At 41.1% G+C, this 18,407-nt stretch overlaps 1 protein-coding gene across 3 annotated transcripts in view; it reads right to left on the bottom strand.

Moving 5' to 3' along the window:
* Positions 1 to 16,970, bottom strand: part of NMNAT3 (nicotinamide nucleotide adenylyltransferase 3) — a 144,235-nt gene extending 127,265 nt beyond the window's left edge. The window contains exon 1 of one of the 3 annotated variants that reach the window (XM_072613515.1): positions 16,760 to 16,970. The gene's annotated coding sequence lies outside the window, so the exon portion shown is untranslated. The remainder of the gene's footprint in view (positions 1 to 16,759) is intronic. The other 2 variants (XM_072613514.1, XM_072613512.1) reach the window with 2 other exon arrangements.
* Positions 16,971 to 18,407: the final 1,437 nt, after the last annotated feature.

The following is an 18,407-nucleotide window of genomic DNA, read 5'->3' as shown; positions in this document are numbered from 1 at the left end:
ACGTGTAGATGGTAAAGAAAAAAAAAACTATTTGATTCTTAGTACCATATGTCTTATTTTCTCCATATTCACACAGAGACTGTAAAAATGGTACAGGACTATCCAGGACTGAGGACCATTTTGTGTTTTTAATCTGTTTAAAGGTCCACTACAGCCAAAAGATTCAAAACCAAGTGATCAATCGTCTGGTCACATGATAGACATAGTTGGTCACTAGGTCCATACTTGCAAACCAGCAAGATTAAAATTATCTGCTGAGGTGAATGGAATCATTCCAGCTCTAAAATTCTATGGTTCCATGTATAGCTATGAATTCTTTCAGGAAATTAACCCTAAAACATTAAGTAGTAAAGGATACAATTTGCCCCAAGGCTAGGTGTCTATAACAGAACTGTTCCCCCAGGTTCTGCCCTTTTCTTTTTTCTCCCATGGCACCTTTATTCAGTTGGCACTCAAATCTCAATATTCCCCCCCAGATCTCTCACAAGCTCTAAACTGTTACTTCTAACTGCTAGCAAAATATTTTTGCTGGAATGTCTCACCAGCATTTTAAACTCAATATGTTCAAATCCAAGCTTTCTCCAAACAGGACCCTTTTACTGACTTTACTATTTTTGAAGTGCCAGCCAACTGCCACACACAGGGCAGACAAACCAGCCTAGCTGGAGCATTATGGCATCCTGAGGGAGAAAGAGAAGGTAGCATGTGCAGGGCAAATCAAACCACCACAACCTTGATCATTTCCCTTTAGACTCAAATGGAGACAACCCAGGACCCTGAGTCAAGAGCTAGGGAATAGTAGTGCCATCCTCACGCAAAACATCAGACCTGCTTCTAATCCAACCCCTTCAGCCATCATTGGGGAGAAACAGTCCACTTTCTTTATCACTGCCAGCAACAACTACTGACCAATTGCCACCAATAGTCAGAAAGGCAAGGGAGTACTAGCAGGGTTAGCACCTTCTAGACCATTGGTCCTGTTTCCAGTCCCATCCATATAGCTATTATCCAGGGAAATGACTCTCTTGGAGTAGGGGTCAGCTATCTCCACTGACTGCCAACCAGCTGCCACACATAGGGCAGGAAAGCCAGCCTAGCTGAAGCAGCAGGGCATCCAGAGGGAGAGAGGAGGCAGCCTTGCTAGGTAAGTCAGAATACTATCATTACCTCTACTACCATATCTTCCCTCAGAGCCTGATGGAGACAGCCCAGGATCCTGAACCCAAGAGCCTTGAGGACAGCAATCATTCTAGCCCAGTGCCCTCCCTCAGCCATCATCCTGGGAAGATACAGCCTGGCAACTGCTTCTGCAGATCACAGAAGCCCTAGAAAAGAATGGTTTTTTTTTCAGCAAAGCTTGCCAATGTCAAATGGTAAAGCATCAGAAGCATCCTGTTACTATGTGACAGGAAATAAGAGGCACTAACCTTTGCTTTGCTACTGCACCCTAAGGACCATGGGACTTCTCCATTCAAATTGTAGCTAAAACCTTCTACATGTGCTGTCTCTTCATAAGAACGTAAGCTCCTTGGGAATAGGGACCATCTTCTTATTTTTCTATTTGTATCTTGGGTGTTTAGCACAATGCTGAGCATACAGTAAGCTCTTAATAAATGCTTCATTAATTCATTCAAAGTGATACTAACATTCACCCAGTTGCCCATGCTATAAATCTTGGTGTTATTATTTACTCTCCTTTCTCTCACAATTTCATATCCAATTGGTTACTAAGTTCTATTATTTCTATGTCCATAATATTCCAACCTTACAGAATTTGCCAAAGAACACTTACTTTAGGGATTTGAAATACTATACAATTTCAAGGAAATATGTAATATGAATAGACATTGAACAAAACAATAGGATTTTTAAAATACATATTTCAGCATTAGAATACCATCATAAAAACATATCTATTTGTAGAAGAATAAATCTAATATAGTATCTAATCTTTTACTAAATCTAGCAATGTCCATAGGTGAGACACTGATTTCTTGTTTCAACCATTTACATACCTCAATTCTATTGGCTTAAATAGGAAAATAAATTTGATGAGCTGGAGAGAAATCAAAGGAATATATATATATATGTATATATATATATATATACACACACATATATATACATATGTGTGTGTGTGTGCGTGTGTGTGTATTGCAAAGAAAATTATCAGGGTTTTGTGCTGACTTATTTGTGTTGATAATTAATGATTCCAAAATGTATAGTTGCTGAAGGGATATGAAATTTGTAAATTCTTTCAAACTCCTTTGACTATTCACACATATCAATGATGCTCCTAAGAGAACTCTCCCTCATGGAAATGTTTATGAACATTTGTCTGCCAACTCATTTTACAATGATCTCAGTAATGACCCTAAATAAACCCTGATAATGTGCATTCTTTCTTGTTTCCTCAGAAATAACACCAACAAATTCTATATTCCATATCTCTCTAGGCTATTTTATCCTTACTTACTATTTCTATAAACTTACCTTGGAGTGTGTGTGACCTAATGATCACAAGTTCCAGAGCAGCATGATATAGTAGAAAGACTGATACACTGAAAGGCTTCACATCAAATCTTACCTGACACTAATGAGCTATATGGGAAAGTCACTTAATATTTAAAAATCTCAGTTTTCCCATCTGCAAAATGGAGATAATACCTTTATGAAGTACCTGCTTCATAGGGTTATTTAAGGATCACATGAAATAATATGTGTAAAGCAAATTGCAAGCCTTCTACTGCTATGTAAATGTCAATTGCTATTCTTGTTATTACAGCAAAACTGCCACCTGATTGGTGATATTTATTTTCCTAACTCTTTTGTGGAACCAGCATCTAACACTTCTTCTACTTACTTACATTTTCTGACCACAGTTATAGATCCACAAAAGAGAAAGGAATGAAATGGCTACAGTTCCATTAAGGCACATAACCTGGGATTATGGATAGTGCCAAAGAAGATACTCAATAAAGGAAAGTTCCAGGATGGACCAGACAATAGATGATAGGCAGCTTGTCCTAGTGGACAGAGAGCCAGACTCTAAGCCTGAAAGACCTGGGTTCAAGCCTGTCTCAGACACATCCTGGCTATCCATCCCTAATTTCAGTAGTGTCCAACTCTCTGTGATCCCATTTTGGGGTGTTCTTGGCAAAATACTGGAGTAGTTTGCCTTTTCCAGCTGTCAATTAACCTCTCAGTGGTCCAGGAAACTTCTAAGGCTTAAAGTCACAGAGAAAATGCCAAAACCTCCATTGCTAAGAAGAATTTTCTTCAGTTGGATAACCCAGATTTTGATGAAATCACAGGTCCAGTACCGATTCATATGCTATTCTGAATGACCAAAAAATGGGAAATGAGAAAGGGCAAAGTCACCAACTTTGATCAGAACTGTTTCCTGTAAAATTTAATAAATTTAAAGCAGGTGCCAAAGCCAGAAGACCAAAAAAAGCACAAACTTGCTCCTTAACCAGCAAATGGGTAGCTAGGTGGCACAGCAGATAGAGCACTAGGCTGGGAAAAAGGAAGGCTTATCTTCATGAGCTCACATCTGCCCTCAGACTGTTACTAACTGGGCAAGTCATTTAACCCTCTTTGCCTCAATTTTCTCATCTGTGAAATGAGCTGGAGAAGGAAAGGCCAAACTGTTCCAGTGGCTTTGCCAAGATAACTCTGGATGGAATCCTAAAGGACTGAACATGCCTGATGACCACCAAACAATAGCCAGCAAACATTTAATCTATTTTTCTTCATGTTGTTGACTTTGTCAATTTGTCTTGTTTTGTTTTTATTAATATAAAATCTATTATAACCATTAGATATTCCCTTACTAAAATCAGAACTTCTTTCATTTCTTTTAATGTGTTTTTTAAATCAAGTTTGAAGTCTTGTGCTAATTCCAGCTTTTTTTCTGTGGAAACTATTGGGATTATTATTTTTTCCTTCTGTTAAATTCTCCTTTAGATCTTTTAATCCAAAATATTTGTGCATCATACTAGAAGGCCTTTTTTTCTCTTTCTAATGCTCTCTCATTTCCTCATCCTTTTGTTACCTGAGAGGCATTCTTTTTGAAGGCTCTTGGGGGAATTCGCTCCTTGCCCTTTTTGTTTATCAGGAATGTGAGGGAGGATATAACTGAAGAGCTTGCTCAGCTTCTTTGTGAGTTTTCACTATGCCACCTTCCAGAAGCTCCCAAAGAACACTCACTTAAAGATTAACTTGGAAAAAGAAAAAAACCAGGGCCCAACAAGCAAACATTTACAGATTATTTTATGTAGCAGACCACAATTCAGGGTTAAGAGGTATAGAAAATGCAAAATCCAATTACGTTTACTGTAAGCTGACTATAAAAGATCACACAGGAATCCTTGATAGATGTTATAGAAGCATTTTAGTTTGACTGAAAACATTTAAAAAATGTTTTCTCCAGTTTAACATGCTTTCCTTTTAGGAAAATGCAGAAGATGTCAAGAACAAAGGCTAAGGTGGGAGAAATATCCCTTCTATAGTTAAGATCATTGCCTTCCCCATTCCATGAAGAGACTGGTGCTATGACTCATTCTCCATTCAAAAAGAATTGAGATATTGATTATTTTGAGGAAGCAGTCCTTGAAGGCAGTGGCCAAGGAAGGAACTGAGTAGTTTTAATTGAACAGTAGGTAATTACTGTTTTCTAACATTAACCTAAAATTTTATTTTAACTATCATGACCTTTTCCTTGTTTAAGATTCTTATGAATGTTACCTTAGATTGTGATGGAGGCAGAGAAATGTCCAAGGACATGGAGGGAGGAGGGGGAGGACACTATGGCAACTTGGACATTTCTCTAAGTTAGGCAGCTGGGTGGCACAGTGGACAGAGCACTGGACTTGGAATCACCAAGACTCATCTTCATGAGTTCAAACACTGCTTCAGACACTTACTAGTAGTGTGACCCTGGGCAAGTCACCTAACCCTGCTCATTTTGGTTCCTCATCTATGATAAGAGCTGGAAAAGGAAATGGCAAACCACTTCAGTATCTTTGCCAAGAAAACCCCAAAATGGGATCCCAGAGAGTCGAACACTACTGAAGCAACTGAACAACACTTGGAATCAGAATAACATTAAATTAATAAAGATTGTTTCTGGCAGACCTGTGCCTAAAATGCAGGGTATGGTATTAATTTTTTTCTTTAACAATATGATCAACAATTCTCAATCATCAACAATCCTCAGGAAGACATCTGCTTAGAAAGTTCACCACTGTCCTGGGCAAAATCCTGCAGACTCCAAATGAAAAAAAGATTTCCTATAGGATGGCGAGATCCTCCAGATGTTAATTAATCCATTAAATACTAGTATCTTCCTCAACAACACACAAAGATTAGAAAAGATTAGTAACACAGAAAATATTTATCACCCTTACCAAATTTATAGAACTGACATGTGAATTTGAATAACTAGTAGCTATTTGGTCGTAATATTATCTAACATTTATTTTGCTAAAATTATTGCTCAAATGATTTCTACTAGATTTTCAGCTGTGGAATTTTGTAGATGTCCTCACCCCTTTCCCTCTATTATTTAAGGTCACCTGCTACCCCAAAGCATGTCACACCTTCTAAGTCAAACAGTTCTCTTTGATCCCTCTGTTCCTGCCAGGTCCAAAGAATCAAGTCTTTTTTATACGATGAAGAGAGAAACAAAAACAGGAGGAAATCAGGAGCAGACTTTTAAAGATGTATAAACATACTTGTTGCCAATTGCAAGATCTATTCTGAGCAAAGCTATTCTTAACTCCATTTTCATGCTTGCCTAATTTATATTTGTTTTAATTAATCTAAAATTCAAGAATTCTGAATCACTTCTACCTAGTACATTCCATAAAAATCTTTAAAACTAAATACAACTTTCACTTATTTTAAGTTCCTATCCCTTTCAAGGTGTCTTCTAAATTTAACAAAAACCCTGATTTTCTGATATAAAGTAATAAAAATACCTGACTCAGGTATTTTGAGATATTTCTCTCAGAGAAACAAGTGTATTTTATCAGAATATTTTCCAAACATCAGTTAATCAAAAAATGTTTCAGTGTCTGACATACGTCCAACACCAGGCTAATGATGGGACATGTTAGAAAGAAATATACAAGTTTGTTGCCCTCAAGGAGCTCATGGTATAAATGAAGAGATATATACTGATACAGAGATATACTGTTAATTACAACTATGTCCATAGGTAACAATGCAAAGCAGTATAATGATAGACAATAGGTAATCAGTTATAAGTGCTTATTATGTACCAGTCACTGTACTAAGTGCTAAAACTATAAATACAAGGAAGCAAGAAAGTCTCAACCATCAAGGAGCTTATTATAATGGACAAAGATGACACACAGGGGGTAGGTGGTCATATGGTATGGAGACAGTTGGGAAGTGACTTGGATTCTGGCAAGATATAGCAAAGTTTCACTTATCAAAGCCATAATATAAAGCAATAAAAATGTTAAGAATTACCATAATATCAGAAAGGCAAAACAACCCACTTGAGGAGGAGGAATTTTTACAAATATTTCTAAGGAGAGTATTAGCTTCTCTCTCTCAAAGCACTTTGGTTTTGAAGGAAAGAAAAGCAAGAAAAATGGCATAGAGAAATGCCTTGGGAAATCTGATGAGTTGGGTGGATTTCCCCAAATGTTTATAGTTGAATTCACTTGAGCTGTGTACATTCCTGCTAAACTCTAGCACATTGAGGATGGTGGTGCCTAGAAGGTACAGAGAACATTAATTTGATTAAATAAATATTTACATTTTATATGTCATATATATATATTTAAAAGCCTCCTTGAAGCAGTCAATAACTACTCAAAGAGTTTGGCCTAACTATCCACACAAGAACATCCAAATGGATGAAAAACAATTGCTTAGATTATGAGAATGTTAGATGGACGATATTTATATCCATCAGAAGCAATGTGACATAGTGGAAAGAAAGTCCAAACACCTGGGTTCAGATCCTTACTTCTAACACGTACTGATTTCTTGACCCTGGAGGAGTCACTTAACCTCAGGCTCCAGTCAATCTGTTAAGACAGAACAGCTGCTGATCTACCTCAGTGGATAGTTTTCTCCCTGGGGAACTCTGTTTACCAATGAAATCAAAGGTCTGGACTGTGCATGTGTGTGTATATGTCTATATACAACCACACGCACAAATACATACGTATGTATGAATGACACGAAGTACAAAAGGACAAATTGGGTCTAGAATTCTAATGGCAGCAGAATGGTCTGGACTGTCTTTAGGAAACTGCAAAGCTCTGCTGGTGATTTCAAAATCTTTGTTAGTGATCTCAAACTTCTCTCAGAAATAAAGGTTCATCTTTCTAATACCAATATTCAATGTTATTCCAGTTACATAACTGTAATCTCTGAGAAACTAAACATAAGTAACACATAGAGGGCAATGGAGAGGGACATGGTAGTTATGAGAGGGCTGCAGTATATAGTAAATAATGAGCTTTGGAGATGAATCTGAGTAAAAGGTGTTATCTGAGAAATTTATGATCAAAAAGAAGATGACCACATGACCAGAGAAAGGAATAACAGGCAGATAGTCTAAATTCTCCATTGGATATTCTCTTGATGACAGAAGAAATCAAGAAAGACCTCCAGAAAACTAGGTGGATCCCGTGCGGCAAACTTATGGGAGGATAGGGATAAGAACCACGCAGGATGAGGAGACATGCATATACTGTAATATGTCATTGATTACATCAAGGATCCATAATCTAGTGTCTATATATAAGGTACAAAAAAAAATGAAACAATGACTTGCTTCAAGGCACTTGTACTGAGTAAAATACAACATGCACAGAGAAAGTAACTAGAAGGTAATATGAAGAGAGAGGGAACAATAAAAACACTGGGGGGATTAGGGAAGTTTATGAAAGATAGTTGCACCTGAGTTAAGCCTTGACTCAAAACAGAGATTATAAAAGATAGTAATGGGGAAGGAGTGCATTCCTGGCAAAGGGCACACATAGCTTATGTGAATGCACAGAGGTAGGAGATTACAAAGTTGAGTTTGGAGAGGGGATGGAATGGTGAGGTGTATGAAGAAATACCCCCTTGGAGATAACTAAGAGAATGTCAGTGTTCCCTCTGAGTCTCTGGGCCAGATGTCAGCAAACCTCTTTCCCCTTTAATCCAAATGACACTCAGCTGGGTTAAAAAGCTTTCCTAAGGAATCAAGTGGGAAAACAAAATAAAACAAAATAATGAACTGAAGTATAGAATCACTGAATTACAAAGTCATAATGAAAATCTTCAGTTTAACCCTACCTGGGGAACAGCAAAGAGATATCTTAATGCTAAAGCAAAGTTTAGAAAATGTATCCCCAGAAGGTTACTATCCACTGGAGGCTTTGAAGACTTCACCAGAGTACATACAACCTCCTTGCCATAGAAATGCAATTTTCTGGGATTAAAATGTATTTTTAAAAAATATTTTAAATGTGTCTACCCTTGCACTTCCCTGCATATCATACTCATCCTCCTAGATATTGCTAATTACTTTCACTGCTCCTAGATTTATCTATGCTAGAGTAATCCTCATCCTCTAATGCATCTTTGGGGTTTAGTCTAACACATTTAAGCATAAACCAGACTGATTTTTCCCTTCACTTAAACTTCTAACCAGTTTCTTGAACTAACCTAGTCTCAGTTCATGTGGCTTTAGGTATTTGTTTGACCCTATTTTAAAGCCCAGAAGTCTATCCTTTATACATAGTTGTCTCTTCAGAGTTCAAAATAGTTGCCTTTCTTTTCTACTTTTAAACTCCCTTTGCTACATTTCCCACTATGATAAAGCTTCTGGCCAGAGGTGCTTCCAGTGTTCATTAATTCTCAATTCATTTGCAGAACTGAAAAGACCCATGTGGTCTAATTTATATTTCAAACTTTTGCCTGACCCAGCTACTGGAATCACCAACTTCCCTAGATTCACAAACTGATGAATCATTTGATAATTGGTTCTTGAGCCCCAGTGACATGGCCCTTTCAGGGAATCCCATCTTATAGTTTCAGGGAATTCTAATACTTTAAACATACAGTAATAATGCAGACAATATCTTCTTAGAATAAGAGAAAAGTTGTGCTTTTCTCAGAATTTCTGTAGATAAGTGAACTGGAAATGAAGGTGGAGGAGGCAGAATCCAAAGCACAGGATTTGGGGTCAAAGAACTTGGGTTCAAATCCTGACTCTTCTATGTAATACCTGGGTGACCTTAGGCAAGTCATTTTAGTTTCTGGTGCTCAGTTATCTTGTGTGTGAAATGAGATAGACTAGATGAGGATTCCACAAGGGGAGAGGAAAAATGTTTGTTGTTTGTGAGAATAGACCTTAAATCTGAAAGTTTTAGAAAAAAAACATATTAGGTCATGAGGAGAGCTTGCCAGAAAGGAGGTATAAGTCACTCTAGTACAGCTCTGGAAGGGTTACATTACAGAGGATTTAGACAAGGGTGCCCTCACAACCACATAGGAAAGCAATTTTACCCAGGGGCCAACTTGACTGAAACACAAGACAGCCCAAAACACAAGCTTTGGTGGATCATCATAAGTCCCGGGTATGGTAACCCAAAACAAGAATTGGTGCACCTAGGATCTGATGGGATCCAAATACCCTGTAGCCATCTGCAGCATTCTGAGAGAGGTACTGGGATGTAAGACAGATATCACCAGCACATAGGAGGGCTGCCAGAACAAGTTCACTCTTGATCTGGTCAGACAGGAAGGACAGGAAGACAGCTTTGGAGGGGTTGATAATCTTACTTTATTCTAGTTTAGTCTTCTCAAAGGGGTTGCTGATAATGGGAGCACCAACTCCTACAGCATTCCTTAAACACCCTTCTTGCAGAGTCCAACAAAAAGGGGGGGAGGCAAACACCCCTACATCTCAATGGGGTCAATGGAGACAAGTACTGTTTATGCACTCCCCTAAATCTCTTCAAGCTTAAATGGCGACCAGTTGAGACAAACACAGATTCCCCCCAAGCTTTGATCAAAGCCCGCACAGCATTCCAGCTTGTGCATTCCAGCTTGCACAGCTTAAGTGCTCCCCACTCACTGATCAGTGCCCACCTGCTTTACAGATAAACAGACAAAGAAGGCATATTGCCAGCAACAGCCTCACAGGTTTACATTACTTCACCGTTGTACCCACTGCGCAGTCACAGTGAAGGTTTACAATTTAAGCACAAATGTTTATATTATTTATCATCGTATAACACTGTGCAAGCGTGGTGATGTTTACACCAACTGAGATTGTTATGACATGGATCCTGGGAAACTAAACTCTAAGGAAGAATAACAAAAATCTACCTTACACACACTAAAATCCACCTTACTTACATGGGGTCAAGAGACATTCTGGATATGGACAACCTTCAGTCACATAAGGTTGGATTTAAGCAGTATAATTTCCCCCAACAGTATGATGAATCATTTTCCCCACACTTTCAATAACCAAGAGCTGTGACTTTTCCCTCTAGCCACATGTACTCTCTTTGTTTGAGCCAACTCTCATTTTATAAGGACAGTAGGCAACTCCACAATTCTGGGGATGCTTCTGTAACAACTGTCCCTGCTATAACTTCTCAGTAAATGCCCTCTCTAAAAACTAACTAAGGTTGGCTGATGGGAAGCATACTGTTAGAGCTCATAAATGGTAGTACTCAAGAATGGCCCTTCTGGGTCACCCTTAGAGCCCTGAGTGAAGTAGCAGTTGTAGTCACCCTGTGAGGATCCCAAACTGCAAGGGTGAATTAGGAGGAGGGAGGTCAGAGGGATTGCCACGTGTAAAAATGTACCACACTTCCAATAGAATGTAAGGTCCTAGAGGGCAGGAGCTGTTTTATTTCTGTCACTGTATCCCTGGTACCTAACACAGGGCTTGGATTAATAAATGTTTTCTGATAGATTAAAGCAGTGTGATGAAATGAAAAAAAATTTGATAAACTTGGAGCTGCTTGGCAGGAGTTCAGTGCTACTCTGCCAGCTCTGTATCTGGTTTCTATGTGACCCTGGATGAGTCCCTTATTCGCCTCTCAGGGCCCGCTGCAAAATAAGGAGTTTGGACTAAATGAACTTTAAGGTCCCTTCTAGCTCTAAACACATGATCCTATAATTTTTATGCTAGCACTCCTTTAGTCTTAATAAAATGCAAATAAAATGGGCTAGAACTCAAGGATTCCTGATTATATATTGATTAGCTTGGAACATCAGTAAATTTCTACTGGAGACCTAAGACCAGCAGCAAGACTGATGAAGTGCTCAACCACATAAGACTGTGTGGGTCCGAGACCACCGACTCAAATGAAAATCAGAGACTTCTCAAGGTAGAAGGCAAAGCAGCAAGATTTTATTATGATCGATCTCGTAGAAAGGGCATCTCCCTCTCTGACAGGTAGTCAGGAAAGTGAGGCAATTAGAGAAGGCAAAAACAGAGATTATATGGCCCTAGCAGATCCCACCCCACCCCCCTACTCCCATTTGCTGGGAGGCAGACTCACAATCTAAACACAATAGTCTACCCTCTGAATAACCAATAGGCATTATGTTGATGTGTCTGTTGATATGGCAACCCAAGTGGGGTTGTGTTATGTTGATGTGGCATATGATTTCTCTGAAACCGAAATTTAGGCCTAACCATCTACTAAAAGCCATAGCAAGCCAATTAGGGTTAGAATTTTAGCAGCGGCCCTGTCAGATAGTGGTTAAATCCCCCTTACCTAGGGAAAAAGCTGGTATCACAGTATGGAACTAGTTTGAATCTAGATGTAGAAATTAAGTGCTCTTTGCTTCCAAAGCTAAAGAGATACAAGGTCTAGGTCATTTTCACTTAATTTAGTCAATGTCCACAAATTTGTTTCCCTTAAAAAACAGGTTGTGAATAAATATAAAGGTGTATTTTTCATCTAAGGCCCTTTGAACACATTGTGTTTAGGTGACAAATATCCATTTGTTTTATACTTGGGTTAGGGCTTAAAAGAAAAAACACAAGACAAAGAATGGTCAATGGTGCCTCTAAAGTCAGTCACACAAAGACAAAAGGCCAGCTGGTTAAAAAATAAAAGGTCTTCTTTTGATTTTAAGTAAAAGATTCTATTATAACAAGCCTCTCAAATTTTTATCTTTTCAAAGGAATATCTCAGGGTCAATAGTGTTTTAAAAATCATTGATAATAAACTCCTGTTTAATAATTTATGAAACAAGTATATTGTATATACCTCACAGAGGCGTTATGAGGCTTGATGACTGAGAAATCAGAGATTCTTAGATTTAATTATTATGTACCAATGAAGCCTAATCATTAAGATGTTTTTCCCTCTTTGTGTACTTGTGATTTTCTTGGTGCAGACAACTCCCAAAGAGAAATCTCCCTCTACTATGGCAGACCAGTAACTGTTCTACAATTTATAATCCAAAAGAGTTGCCTGAGGCACTGAGAAGCTAAATGACTTGCCCAGAATTGAACAGCTAGTAAGAGGCAGAGGTAATACATGAATCTAGGTGTTCTAGACTCTGAGGCTAGTTCTCCACCCAATAAACCTGCTGCCTCACTGTTATTAATAATGACCACAGACATTATAGAGTATCTTAGGGTGACATTAGCTCTAATTTGATCCTTACAAGTTCCCTATGAGGTATGCATTGCCAAGTATTATTATCCCGGTTCTGTTAAAGGAACATAGTCTGAAAAATTAAACTATTTAAGTTATTACACTGCTACTAAATGACAGTTAGGATTCAAATCCTGAACAAGTATTCTTTATTCCCTTTCATCACACTCTAAGATTAAAAATTTGATGTTTCAAATCCACTTACTCTCTACTCTTCTGGCCAGAAATACTATGGGTCTCCCCCAGCCGGAGTGATTCTTTGTGAAAGCATCTTTTGACTCAATTTTTACCTAGCCTTTAATTACTGAATGGGAATTTCATCAGACAAACTGAGAACTGGGAAAGACCTGAGCTTAAAAAGGCCATGTCTCCAGTTGAATCTGGGATCATCACCAGCCATCATGACCTATGTCTTGCCATTAGACTCCAAGACTCTGGAGGAGAAAGTGAGGTTGATGACTTTGAACAGTTCTGCCTCATTTAAAAATTCAGTTTACTTGCAAGTCAAGTCATTATCCTCCTGATGTCTTTGGTCTGCTTAGAGTACAAAGGGTAACAACTGAACTCCCAAGCATAGAGCTCATAATCCCATCCCTTATCTTAATCCTCTCCCAATCTTTCTGCCTGCCGTACCCCTCCCCTCCCATCCCAACTCACATATATACTGAAGTGCAGACTGTATTTCTTAAATTTACATAAGACCAACTAATGAGCTACTGGGTTAAAGAACTCATTGAAAGGAAACAAACATTGCAGAGTTATCTTAACACCTGCTCCTTCTGGCTTTTACATGAGCTTATGAGTAGAAACTAGCTAAAGCTGTATCAATTCTACAGCTGTTAAATTTTTCGCATCAGACCTCAATCACTTTCTTTCCTTTATATGGATCCTAAATGCATATTTCCTGCGGTGAGCTAGAAATGTTATCTTGTCAAGGTTCCTCCTTTTCCATCTTCAAGTGCAAATAGTTATCAGAATAAACTAGAGCTTCTAACTAAAGAAAGTACAGTTGGTTTAAAAAGAACTTCTCCCCCCCAAAAAACCAAATCAAAACAAAACTGCCAACTATGAACTAGGTTTACTGACAAACACATTCATTCTAAGAGAACCTCTTCATAAATGAATACCCCTAGCATTCACTTTTGAAAAGATACAAATGTTATCTGTTTGTGTACCAGTGTTATGGGGCAGGTAGGTGGTGCAGTGGATAGAGCACCAGTGCAGGAGTCAGGAAGACCCAAGTTCAAATCTCACCTCAGACACTTGACACTCACTAGCTGTGTGACCTTGAGCAAGTCACTTAACCCCAATTGCCTCATCCTGGGTCACCTCCAGTCATCCTGATGAATATCCTGATCACTGGATTCAGATGGCTCTGGAGGAGAAGTGAGGCTGGTGACCTGCACAGCCCTCCCTCACTCACAAAGTCAAGTGCAAGTCACGTCATTATTTCTCTGATGGCATGGTCTTCTTCGACCACAGAGGATGAACACAGCCACACCAGTGTTGGAGAAAAATTTAAATGGAATCCCTTTCTCTTCTCATTGCTGACAAAATTACTCAGGAGCTATTCCATTACACAAGTACTTTAAGAACCTAGTGAAGGCAAAAACTCCACCAACCTAAAAGCAGTATGCTGATAATTATACCACCAAAACTTACTTTTGTAAGTTTCCATACAGGAATTATTATTTTTTCTTTGATTCAAGGGAGATAGTAATATGGTCAATGTTTAAGATTCATGGGAACCAAATATTCAAATTAAGTGAAATAATGTTATAGTAATAGAATTATTAGTGAGACTAATATAATATTCATTACATATTACATATGTAATATAATATAATAATTAGTGAGACTGCTAATGATATTTTTTTTAAGGACATTTTGTTCTAATCTTTAGCCTTTACCAACAGGAAATAGATTAGTTTAAGGGCATAAACTGATACTGGAAAATGACTGGCTGGAGACACAAAAGCCTTCTCACTACAAGTTAGCTTGTTCATTGCCAGAAGTGTCAACCCCAAAGGCCTCTGTGGTATGCACAGTCATACAAGTCATCATCTTGGTCTCATGAAACTGGGCAACAAGACCCAGAAAATAAATTTGAAGCTTATCTATTCTCACACACATTGTTTTTTGCTCCACCTAACATGTTGTTGCCTACATGTGATACAGTACACTGGGCTAAAGAACTGATGGCAAACACTTGACTCCGTTAGGGCAATAGTTCCCAACCTTTTTGAATATGAAGGACTGTCTTTTTCTTTCATTTTAAAATTAACAAGCATGTACTACCCTCCTCCCCCAAACCCTATCAATTTAAAGGAAAAGAAAAAAAGAACACAACACTTGTAACAAATATGCTGTCAGGCAAAACAAGCCTTATGAAACAACAGTACAGATGGCAAATACGTCCAAGTCTCATGATTTCATTAGTGTGGATATTCCCTCCCCCATGCAAATAGTTCACATGTTAAAAGATATTTTTGAATTGCAGGGGTAAAATATTCATCTCCTGGCAGCCAACCTGGCAAGGTGCCTCTGTACCCTAATTTAGGCTAGCCTCAGACAAGAATCAATATGGGATCTATATAAAAGACTTTCCATCTGCTAGGATTTGCCAGAGTTTGCCCTAATGTGTGACATCAAAAAGTCTTAAGTAACTGTCCCACTAGAATAGTATTTTAGTCAGAGGTGTGCTGGAGTAGACAATTTTTCAGCGTGAGCATTTACACCTGGAAATTGGCACATCTATGTAACATAGTTTGAGTTATTTTGGCGATTGCCTATAATTAAAGTGACACAGAAAATGTTAATAATACAGGTTAAAAGTGTATTTTGTGTGCACACCTTTTTTCTGTGGAGTAGTTTGTTATTTACCAAGGCACTCTTAGCTTTAGTAGAGGAATCATGAAATAATTAAGTTCTAAGTGGCATGGTACAGCCTGCAAACTCAATGGAAGTCTGAGTAGTCAGGGAAAGCCTCATGGAATTAGAGAAGGCTTAAAAACAGAGGCAGAACTAAGTATAGTTTGTATCACAAAACCATATAATTTCAAATTATTGAAGATTGTGTAATTCAACGCTCATTTTCCTGAGAAGACTAACTTGATTTGGGTTTAAGATGTTTCAGTCCTTTCTCCTTCTCCAGCTCATTTTACAGATGAAGAAACTGAGGCAAACAGGGTTGAGTGACTTTCTCTGGGTCACACAGCTACTAAGAGTCTGAGGCTGGATTTGAACTTGGGTCTTCCCTGGCCCGACGCTCAATCCAACGTGTCATTTAGGTGCTGATTTAGGTCGGCCAGTGGAAAGAGGATTGGATTTATTCAGGGTTTGAGACTTCAAATTCCAGCTCTGCCACTCAGTACTACCGAGCTACCTTGGACGAGTCCCTTCACCTCTTTGGGCATCATCTGTAACATGAGGGGTTTGGCCTGAACACGACAGGTAGTAGACGCTTCTAGGTCTAAATCTATGGGTCAAGTTTTCCTGACAGTGTCTCCTCCACTGCATCGCACAGCCTCTCTTTCTAGGATGATGCAGTATCTGGGTTTGTAAAACAGACCTCCTTCTGTCCTAGGAAAGGCCCTTGAACCCCCGGGCCTCCCAGCGGGGGGCCTCCCAGCGGGGGGCCTCCCAGCGGGGGGCCTCCCAGCGGGGGGCCTCCCAGCGGGGGGCCTCCCAGCGGGGGGCCTCCCAGCGGGGGGCCTCCCAGCGGGGGGCCTCCCAGCGGGGGGCCTCCCAGCGGGGGGCCTCCCAGCGGGGGCCTCCGGGGCCACATTTATAAACACCAGGAAGTAGGAGATCGCATCACAACTTCCTGCCCAGCCACGACTAGCCCAATCTACCCCAGAAAGGAGACGTCTGGAAGGTAGTCCCGGGGGAAAAACTGCAAGCGGCTTAAAAGGAAAAGCCCCGAAGGGAGGAAGCCTTGGAGACATTGTAATTGGATGGACGCGCGCGGTGACACATTATGTCCGTGTCCAAACAGTGTTTGGAAAAGTGGTTTTCACTTTCCGTGCAGAGCGTGGCAGTGAAATGAGAGCTCGCTGGCGGCGAAGGGCACCAGGGAGAACGGCTCTTACCTGGGAGGCTTCATGATTTACAGGCGCACGGCTCGGGCAGTCAATCCTGCCCACAAGTTAGACGGAGCCGGCCCGTCAGTCAGGCTGGGACTGGAGCAGCGCAGCGCGGGCGCGAAACCTGCTCCAACGAGGTCAGGCTCCCGCCCAGCCCCGCCCCCAGTCCCAGCAAAAGAGGAGGCTGCTCACAGGAAGCAAGGCCCCGCCCTCTCCCAGGCCCCTCCCAGGCATTGGTCGGGCTGTCTTGTAGGAGGCGGGTTTTTAGCGAGCTTCTCCAATCGCGGGACGAGGCGGAAACGCCCCCTGGGCCCTGACAGACTGGGAAGGGTCGGATCTGGCACCTTGCGTTAACCTTGCTTGTTGGGCGACCTTCACCTTGACGGTCTCCTTTGGGGCCCTGTCACGTGCAAGCCCCGAAACCCCTGCCCCGTTTTTTCCTTTCTGTGTCTCCTCTCGGGCGCCATCCTTAGCTTTCTCCCCACCTCCTTCTTCCCCACACCTGTTTCTCTTAGGGCTCTGTCCCTTGGCGTCCTCCCCGCTCCCATATAACTTTGCCTCCTTTCGGGCTCCGTCCCCCCATTTGTTCTTGCTTCCGCCCGCCGACCAAAAGCGCGCTCCCCGCTGCCCCACTTTCCGGCCAGACCGGACTCTTCTTGGTTCGGGCATTCGAGGCAGGTGGAGGCTTCTGCGGGGACGCGGGGTCTGGTGCGACTGCCTCCGCGGCTGCCTGCCGGCCCGCACGGCCCCCTGCGGGGTTAGCCTCAGGCCTCTCTCAGCCGTCCGTCAAACCTGCGTTTTGTTAAGCGCCTGCTTGGGGCTAAGCTCTGGGGGTGCAAAGAAAGGCCGAAGACAGCCCCTGCCCCCGAGGAGCGTCCAGGCCCAAGGGGGACACCGCGTGCAAGCTACTGCGTACGGACTGAAGTGGAGATGTCCGCTAGAGTTAAGGGCACGCGTGGGCAGAGGCTTCCTCCAGGCTGGGCTTTGGGCTGGAGAGGGGGATAGGGACAGAAACAAAAAGCGCTCCCCAAGGCGCTGAGGACTGAGGGGGAGGTCCTGGAAGAGGGACTGGTGCAGGGCCATGGCAGTGGTGAACGTCAGGACTTACAGTTGAACTGGATTTAAGCGAGGGACGGCTGGGCAAAGTCACCAGCTTCACCTTCTCCTCCGGAGCCATCTGGGTCCGGTGGCCCGAGAGAGAGAGATCAGGACATCTGGAGATGGCCCAGGATGTAATGGAGACCGTGGTTGGCCCTGTTTAAGCTGAAGTCTTCCGGAGGGCTCACTTTGAGCGAGGCGACACCCATTCAATGGACAGACCTGGTTAAGAAGTCAAGGGGTGACCCTTTAATAAAAAAAATAAAAGGAGTGAGCTAGGAGCCCCTTCTCACACCTCCCCCCCAAAATAACCTTTAAGTGCTGCTTGGACTGGGACCTGTTCAATCAGTGAGAGCCAGAGTGAATTGGGTTTAAGGCATGGTCTTTAAGAAAGAAATCTAGGCAGTAAACCCCAAGATAACCAGGTAGGTTTCAGCCATTAAAATTTACCTTCTTTTAGGCAGAACACCCTCAGGTAAGGGCATGATACTGGTGGAGTCAGAAGCACAGCCCGGTGAAGTAGCCCCAAAATGAAGGCCCTCCTGGAAGGAACTCC

Source organism: Notamacropus eugenii, chromosome 5 (genome assembly GCF_028372415.1).
Source record: "Notamacropus eugenii isolate mMacEug1 chromosome 5, mMacEug1.pri_v2, whole genome shotgun sequence".
NCBI classification, from domain to species: Eukaryota; Metazoa; Chordata; class Mammalia; order Diprotodontia; family Macropodidae; genus Notamacropus; species Notamacropus eugenii.
The sequence above is the reverse complement of the archived record's forward strand: the minus strand, read 5'-3'. Positions and strand labels throughout refer to the sequence as shown.